Here is an 8,173-nt window from a genome sequence, read left to right as displayed (position 1 = left end):
TACTCCGGCAAAAACTGCACCATACTCTGGATCGGCACGTTCTTGCAGTGTGTCCCTTTAGTCCACATTTAAAACACACAATCTCATTATTCTTTGATCTTCGGTCATCTGCTCGCCATGAAGTAGAATCCTGGTCTAATTGCACTTTTGTCCTCATTACGTTGTCATCAGTTACAGCCGCACGCATTCTCTCGGTTTCTTCATAACTTCTGAGTTTTACTTTAAACTCTGAGAATGTGATTTTTGCTTCGCTCTGTGTAACGTGCACAATCAGGGGTTTAAACGTCTCTGGTAGACCTCTCATTATCATTGCGATCAGAAGTCCATCAGTTAATGACTCACCCGCATTTTTTAACGCTGTGATAATTGCTTCTGCTCGGATAATATAGTCCGTCACACTTTCATTCTTTTCATTTGTGAGAGAAGTAAGTTCGGTGTACAGACTTATGATCCTTGGCTTGCCCACTCCTGCATAATGACCTCTCAAAATTTTTAGGGCTTTCCGTCCGTCATCAACTGCATCTCTCATAACTAACGATAAACTTTTGTCATCCAGAAATTGTATCAACTCTGCATATGCTTCTGCATTTTTGTCATCATCTTCACCATCGGCTTCTTCATCACCCTCAGCCTTTAAGATGACATCTTTCAAACCTTGTAGTCTGAGATGACCAAGGAACTTCGTTTCCCATATCTCATATTTCCTTTCATCTCCATCAAACTGCAAACGGGAATATCGACTGCCCGACTCTGCCGTGCGTCTGCTCATGATGCACAAAAACGCTTACTCACTCAATCGTGCCAAACTTTTAACACCTGCCGGTAACCTGCGGCTTTCCAGGAAACGCTGCCCTTCCTTTGGCAGTTACAGGATCTCTTTACTGCTGCTCTGGGCCCATAACCTGTTAGCAGAGCTGCTCTGTGCAGCGTTATGGCACGATAATCTTAAGGGAGAATAAAAAGTCGACACACATATCTCATTCCTGACGGAGGACTCTACCACTACACTTCTCCAGTGCATTCACAGAGTCGTTGCATGGTAAGACCTGGATGGGAAGTGGGCGGAGCCTTTTACCGTCATTTTATTACGGCGCAAAATACAAACACCTGTGGACACACAATCCAACAACATTCACACTTTTCTTTCTTTGAACATAGAATTTCATTTACAGGATAATAAATAACTGGGTTTGGTTTAGAATTAATTTAAATACTCATATAACACTGTATTCTAAAATAAGTGCGCACATTTTAGTTGACACTGTTATGTATGATTTAATCTTTTTGTTTTCTGAGTTACCTCAGCTGCAGCTGCTCCAGTCTCTTGATTGATGAGCCAAGAGGTGGAAAAGGGGCGGAGCAAGTCTGTATGGAGAACTGCAAACTGGCTCATACCATAACTCTGGATCATGGGGGGAATTGGATTTTTTTTAGTTAGTTTTTTTGTGTATTTTACCCCTTTTATGTGTTTTTGTGGGATGATCAACCACTATTAAGTTTCTCCTTTGTCTCACTTACCTGACAGAGGGAGCTCGACGCGCCGCCGCTTTGACAGCTGGCTCGGGCAGGAGTTGTTCGGTTAGAGGCTTGCTGTTTGGAATAACACTCGATCGCCGGTGGATTGGCATAATCTGGACTGTGACTGGGTCAGAATGGCAAGTAGTAGTGGAGGGCTTTCTGACGATGAGGAAATGGACATTGATTGAAATAAATTGGACATAGTAGAAACGTGGGGGTTAGGAAGGACAGGTTGAAATCTGCGCCAACACGGAAGCGAGCACTTGAAGAGGAAGATGGTAGGCATGAAGTAATGATGGAAGAATTTAAAGTGATATTGAAATTCAAACCTGGGAATGAAATAATGGGACTGAGTCCAATTGCTCTGACTGAGCTCTGAGCTGGCTAAGGTGCTCCGAGACGGGTGATTGTTTGTGAAATGTAAAAATGCAGAACAAAAGTCTAAAGCGCTTGTGGCGGAGGTGTGGTCCAGGTGTTCTGGGAATCCATCCTACTTGGCAAACCATCCTACCCGTTGTTTCTGCGCATGCGCACAACATGAAATTAACTGCCAAACCATCCTACCTTTGTTAATGTCACCTGCAAGCATACTTAAACTGCTAAAATTCAGTGGCGAACCATCCTACCTTTGTCAACATGAGCTAGAAACGTACTTTAACAGCTAAAATTGCCAAAGTAGGATGGTTTGTCGGAACACCGGGCACGGCTGCAGGGGAGGAGTGGTGCAGTGAGCTCAACGGGGCGGTGCTGGAGACGCAGGTGAGAACAGCTGATGGCATTCGGACTGATGATGGTTTCCTTCCCCTTTTTTAGTGAGATGGGAGAGGAGCGGAGAGGAAGCTGGGAATCAGCTGAGACCGGAGCTGTCAGACTGTGCACAGTCATAACAAATGAAAACTAAAAATAAACGTGGCATCTGGCGACAAAGAACTGTGCGTGTGTGTGAAGTGCATTTCACAGCGCTCAAGTTGAAAATGCTTTGTAAAAAAGGAGATTATGGACAGGAAGGTGGTTAGTGAGAGGAGAGGGTGTAGAGGAGTGATTTCAGGTATTCCCAGTGGGGAAAATCTGGAGGAGATGAGGAAAGTGATCAACGGAGGAGAAATCACTGGAATAAAAAGACTGCAAGCTGTTAGAAATGGAGAAAAATAGTCCGTCAGTACTGCTTGAGTTCCAAGGGAATAGCTGCCAGAGAAAGTCATGGTGGAGTACATGAGTTTTAGTGTCCGTGTTTATGTGCTTCCTCCACTCAGGTGCTACAAATGTCAGAGCTTTGGTCCCATAGTGTGTAAAGGAAGAGTGAGGTGTGGAAGATGCGGGGGAGAACATATGTATGGTGACTGTGGCAGGAGTCAGGTTAAGTGTTGCAACTGTGGGTGGCCACATGCAGCAGCGCATGACAGGTGCACAGTAAGGAAGCAGGCAGCAGAGATTCAACAAGTTGGAACAGAGGAGAGGATATCTTATGCAGAAGCTTTGAGGAGAGTAAATAACAAGGGCAGAAAACCTGATGAGGAACAAGGAATAGGTGATGGGAGAGGGATGGAGAAGGGCAGGAATCAGCCTGAAGTCCAAATGGATAAACGTGTCTTGTTCTTGGCGCAAGTCAAAACAGAAAAGATCAAGATAGTAGTAAAAGCAGCAGCAAAGTTTTTCAAAGTGAAGATTTGTCTTGGGGAAAAATACATTGAGATCTTAGTCATGGAGAATGTACATCAGACCCACAAGCTATAACTTAATGCTAATTCTTCAATGGAAAGCTAGGAGCGTATTGCAAATTGGCCAGGAACTGAAGGGAGCTATTTGTGCATTAAATTTGAAGCCGGGTATTATATGTGTACAAGAAACAGATTTAAACCAAGTCTAGACTTTGTTATTCAAGGATACTCGAGCATTCAGGTGGGTAAAAGTGGAGGATGTGCAACGTTTGTTAAGAATGAAATTAAGTATAGTCGGCTACAGCAGAGTTAGAGGTGATAGTTGTAGAAGTATGGTCTCAGAAAGGAAATATCAAAATAATTAATTTTTAGAGTCCGTTTAAAAAGTTGGAGAGGAAAGAAATGCAAATGCTTCTTAGGGATTGGAGAGGGAAACTACACCAAGCACTTTATAAGGGCAGTGTAATGACACCAGTGGGAAGGTGGTAGAGGATGTAGTTGAGGAGAAGGATTTAGTGGTTCTAAATGATGGCTCTGGCACAAGGGTGGATTTGGTAAGAGGTACAGAGTCGTGTCCTGATGTCACAATGGTTTCACAATGTTTGTCAGGTAGGAGCACATGGAAAGTGTTAAAAGAGAGTACGATTGGTAGTGATCATTATCCGATAGTTATTGATATTTGTGTAGACGCTGATGCAACAGAAAAAGAGGAAATGGAGGTTTGACGAAGCAAACTGGTGTTTGTGTAAAACATTAAGCATCAGTTAAATTCTACAGTTAGTCAGATTATGACTTATGCAGCAACAGCATCCATCCCAAAGAAAGGTGGCAGTAAAAGGATAAAGGTAGTGCCATGGTGGACGCAAGAACGTACAGCCATAATCAAAGCCAAGAACAAAGCATTTAAAATGCTGAAAAGAGCACTGTGTGTTTAAAAATCTCATATGCTACAAAAGGAAACGGGCAGAAGTAAGAACGGTAGTTAAATCAGCTGAGAGGGAATATTGGAGGAAGTACTGTAATACTTTGGGGAGATCGACCCCTTTGGAGAGTCTGGACAACTATAAAGAAAATGTCTGGGAAGAGGAACGAGTATGGTTATCCAGTAATGAAAGATAATGACAGATTATTAGTAGATAATAGGAGTAAAGCTGAATTATTGGAAAGAGCATTTGCAAAAGTTCACAGCACAGAAAATTACTGCAGAAATCAGCGGAAGAGAAGAAACACGAAGGTCTGATAAATATCATGTTTTCAGTAGCAGAGTTAAATAATTCATTAATGGAAGTAAGAAATACGACTCCAGGTAGAGATCAGATAGTTATTGTATGATTAAAAACTTAAGCAACCCTCGTAAGACTATATTAGTAAAATGTTCAAAGTATGGGAAGAAGGTAGAAACGATCATTGTTCCCGTATGTAAGCCAGGAAAGGATCCAGCCTTGGCGGAAAGTTATAGACCGATAGCTTTGACATCACATTTGGGGAAAGTAATGGAAAAAATGGTGAATGAAAGATTAATTGACTTTTTGGAAACTAATAGTAAGATCAAGTATTACCAAAGTTTAGAAAAGGAAGAAGCACGATAGATCCAGCTGTGCGTCTAGAGCATGAAATAAGGCGTGCCCAAGTGAACAGTGAGAGTGTAGCAGCCGTGATTGTAGATGTCGAGAAGGCGTACGATGTGATGTGGAAAGAAGGACTCCTGATCAGGTTGCATCAGATCGGTATTAAAGGGAGGACGTATAAATGGATTTGTAGGTGGAGAAACCGCGCCAACCCACACTCCAGTCCAGAAGGTGGCAGTAATGCACCTAAAGTTGTTTTGCCAACCGCCATTAAAATGTAGAAGAAGACGGTGATGCGGGCAGGTCTGTTTGAGTCATAATGTTTGTTTTACACATTGAGTAGAGTTCTGTTACTTTGACCTGTTTTATGGGCCTAAGATTTTGATGATCTTTTGTATAAATTTAACCAACTTTGATTTTGGGTTAAATGAACAAACAAACAAACAAACAAACAAACAAACAAACAAACAAACAAACAAACAAACCTTTTTTGGACTTTAACCTGTGCCTGAGTTTCCTTCACTGTTCGGTCCATCACAGGTCAGTAATGGATTTCTTTAAAGTCCAGTGTTGATGCTGGCTGGTTTACACGTGTACTTCTGCTGTTTAATACATGAGTGAGATTATTCTACATTCTGCTAAATGTTTCAAATATTCAAAGCTCTTTGTTTACAGGCTCCACAGAAACCAGGGCCAAGCCTATCCAGAAGAAGCAGCCTTTGGAGGAGGAGCTACAGCAGTGAACATGAACGGCTTCATTTAGGAGCTGAAGAGCTGCTGTGTTCTCTCTATTGTTCATTCAGTCCAAGAGAAAATCATGTTGCTGCTTTTCATTTGGATGATGATAGTCTCCTTTCAGACTGGTGAGTCATCAAAAGATGGAGTGAGATGTAAAAGGAGATGATGGACATGAAAATATCTGGATGTTGTTTGAATTGATTCACTTTTTATAAACTAAGTTTAAAGATGCAGAAACATGATGGTGAAATATGTCTTTGTTGTTTTCAGGATCCTCTGAGGATTTACTGACACCATCTAAAGATGTAGTGACGAGTTTGGAAGGAGGCACTGTGACTCTCTCCTGCAACTATTCAGGTTATGTTCAGTACCTTTTCTGGTACCATCAGAAGTCTGGTTCACGTCCACAGCTTGTTATGGCAGAACATTCAGAGCAAACAGAAAAGCTGAAGTTTATACATGACAAAGAAAAAAAGGAGTTTCATCTGGAGATCTCCTCTGCTGCAGTGACTGACTCTGCTGTGTACTACTGTGCTCTGCAGCCCACAGTGACAGGAAACAGCAAAACTCTGTACAAAAACCTTTGGAGCAAAGACAACAGAATACTCCACAACATCCACTAGAGGGAGCCACACACTGTTAAACCTCTGATTCTTGTGTCATTGGACTGATGACAAAGACAACAGAGAAATGAAGCAGTAAAGATCAGAGACAGAGACAGAGCTGCTGTGGAAGCACAGAACTATTTGATTGGCTCAGCTATTACACTGGCCCCGCCCACTGAAGTTGAGCTCATCCAATGACATTATTTGTTGGTCATTGTGCTGCAGTGGAAGAACATTGTTCATGTGCTGTCTGTCTGGCTTTAATAACTCCAAAGACATGTTGCTGCACCTCTTTTTGCTTCTATCTCACATTATAGGTGAGTTTAAGAACAGGGATTAAAGTTTAGTTGAAGCTGCTGCATTAAGCAGATATACAGACTGCATTTCACTACTTTTCTTCTTTCTTTTTCCAGGACTAACAGCTGGAGACTCAATCACTCCTCAACAACCTGAAGTCACTGAAACAGAAGGAGAATCTGTCAAACTCACATGTAGCTATGAGACAACATCAGAGTATGTACGCCTTCACTGGTACAGACATGATTCTGACCTTCAGGCTCCTCAGTTTATATTGTGGAAAGAAGCAAGATCATGGAGTGATGAATATATCCCTGATAATCGATATGACTCAGAAACATCTTCTACATCAACTACTCTGACCATAGCAGCCCTAACCCTGGCAGACACAGCTCTCTACTACTGTGCTCTACAAACACAGTGATACAAAGTGTAGAAGAGGCTGTACAAAAACCTGAACACAGATATCTGACTACTCTTCAAAGAGGAGGGAAGTGGTATTCAAAGCACAGCTTCATATCAGATGGATTCTGCTAATTCCTGTTTTATCAGAGTCACTGTGGTTACAGCTGCTAATGAAACACTGTGGGAGGATTCACATGAGCAGCAAATCCACATCAACCACAAACCAACTGCAGGAACGTTCAGACACAATAAAAACTGTCAAACATCAAAAGCTGCTCATTTACACTATTTCATATTTAGTGGATGAGGACATGCAGAAATGCAGCAGAAGCAAAATAAACAGAGTAACAGAGGTTTATCTCTTTAAGGTAAAATCTCTCACATGAAGCTAAAAGTCTTCAGCTCAGTTTTTATTCTTTTGCAGAATTTATGTTGTATAAAATAAAAACAGTAAAAACTCTTTGTTCTCATATTTAAATAAAATTCAAATTTCAAGCTAACAGCTGTTTGAGAATCACCTTAGTGATGTAGAAATATTTTATTATGTCAAACTGTTATCTTTTGCATTTTTTAGAGATTCAACCAACAAAATGTGAATATTTGTCTTTTTTGTAACACAGTCGAATAAATAAGATTCCAAATATACAACATAAAACTGGTTATTTGCTAGTTTTCTTTTCTGTGTAGAAAACACTGGTTCATGTGGGCGACCGTGGCTCAGGGGGTTGGGAATCGCATCTGTAACCGGAAGGTCGCCGGTTCGATCCCTGGGCTCTCTGTCCTGGTCGTTGTGTCCTTGGGCAAGACACTTTACCCTACTTGCCTACTGGTGATGGCCAGAGGGGCCGATGGCGCGATATGGCAGCCTGGCTTCTGTCAGTCTGCCCCAGGGCAGCTGTGGCTACAACTGTAGCTGCCTCCACCAGTGTGTGGATGTGAGAGTGAATGAATAGTGGTGTTGTAAAGCGCTTTGGGTGCCTTGAAAAGCGCTATATAAATCCAATCCATTATTATTATTATGTGTTGAGTTAGGAGAATTTTATGCTTGAAGGATTCATTACTCAGTGTTTAGTCTTAACAACAGAGCAAAGACAACAGAATACTCCACAACATCCACTAGAGGGAGCCAAACACTGTTAAGCCTCTGGTTTGTTAGCACACAGGAGGGTCTCAGTCTTGTTTAAGAGGTTTAAAGTTCAAGCTCTGGATCCAATGAGGTCTGTCTGACAAATCCTTCTTATGCTGCAAAGAGAAACTACCAGTTTCAGTCATGAGAACTGTGACCTTGTCAAAAGTGAAAGTGAAAGACACTGTAGAACATTCAGGACCTTTATTATGTGTATCTATTTATTTAAGCCTGTCTGTATACTTTAGAATCTATGTG

The 8,173-nt window shown here is 41.6% G+C and overlaps 2 long non-coding RNA genes across 3 annotated transcripts; one reads left to right on the top strand and one right to left on the bottom strand.

The window, feature by feature from the left end:
- Nucleotides 1-940: 940 nt before the first annotated feature.
- LOC145421732 (uncharacterized) lies at nt 941-2,114 on the bottom strand. The gene is made up of 4 exons (XR_013903095.1): nt 1,848-2,114; nt 1,519-1,677; nt 1,301-1,402; nt 941-1,107 (listed from the first exon to the last, which is right to left on the bottom strand). It is a non-coding gene; the product is annotated as an uncharacterized LOC145421732 (long non-coding RNA).
- LOC113010380 (uncharacterized) lies at nt 1,655-5,892 on the top strand. Of its 2 annotated transcripts, none has more exons than XR_013903091.1 (4): nt 1,655-1,796; nt 2,332-5,047; nt 5,420-5,607; nt 5,753-5,892. It is a non-coding gene; the product is annotated as an uncharacterized LOC113010380 (long non-coding RNA). The 2 variants fall into 2 exon arrangements; XR_003270321.2 differs by having other exon boundaries at nt 2,332-5,284.
- The last annotated feature ends 2,281 nt before the right edge of the window (nt 5,893-8,173 follow it).

The sequence above is a fragment of the Astatotilapia calliptera genome, chromosome 18, assembly GCF_964374335.1.
Source record: "Astatotilapia calliptera chromosome 18, fAstCal68.1, whole genome shotgun sequence".
Classification (NCBI taxonomy): domain Eukaryota; kingdom Metazoa; phylum Chordata; class Actinopteri; order Cichliformes; family Cichlidae; genus Astatotilapia; species Astatotilapia calliptera.
Note: the sequence above shows the minus strand (reverse complement) of the source record. Positions and strands in the feature narration are given on the sequence as shown.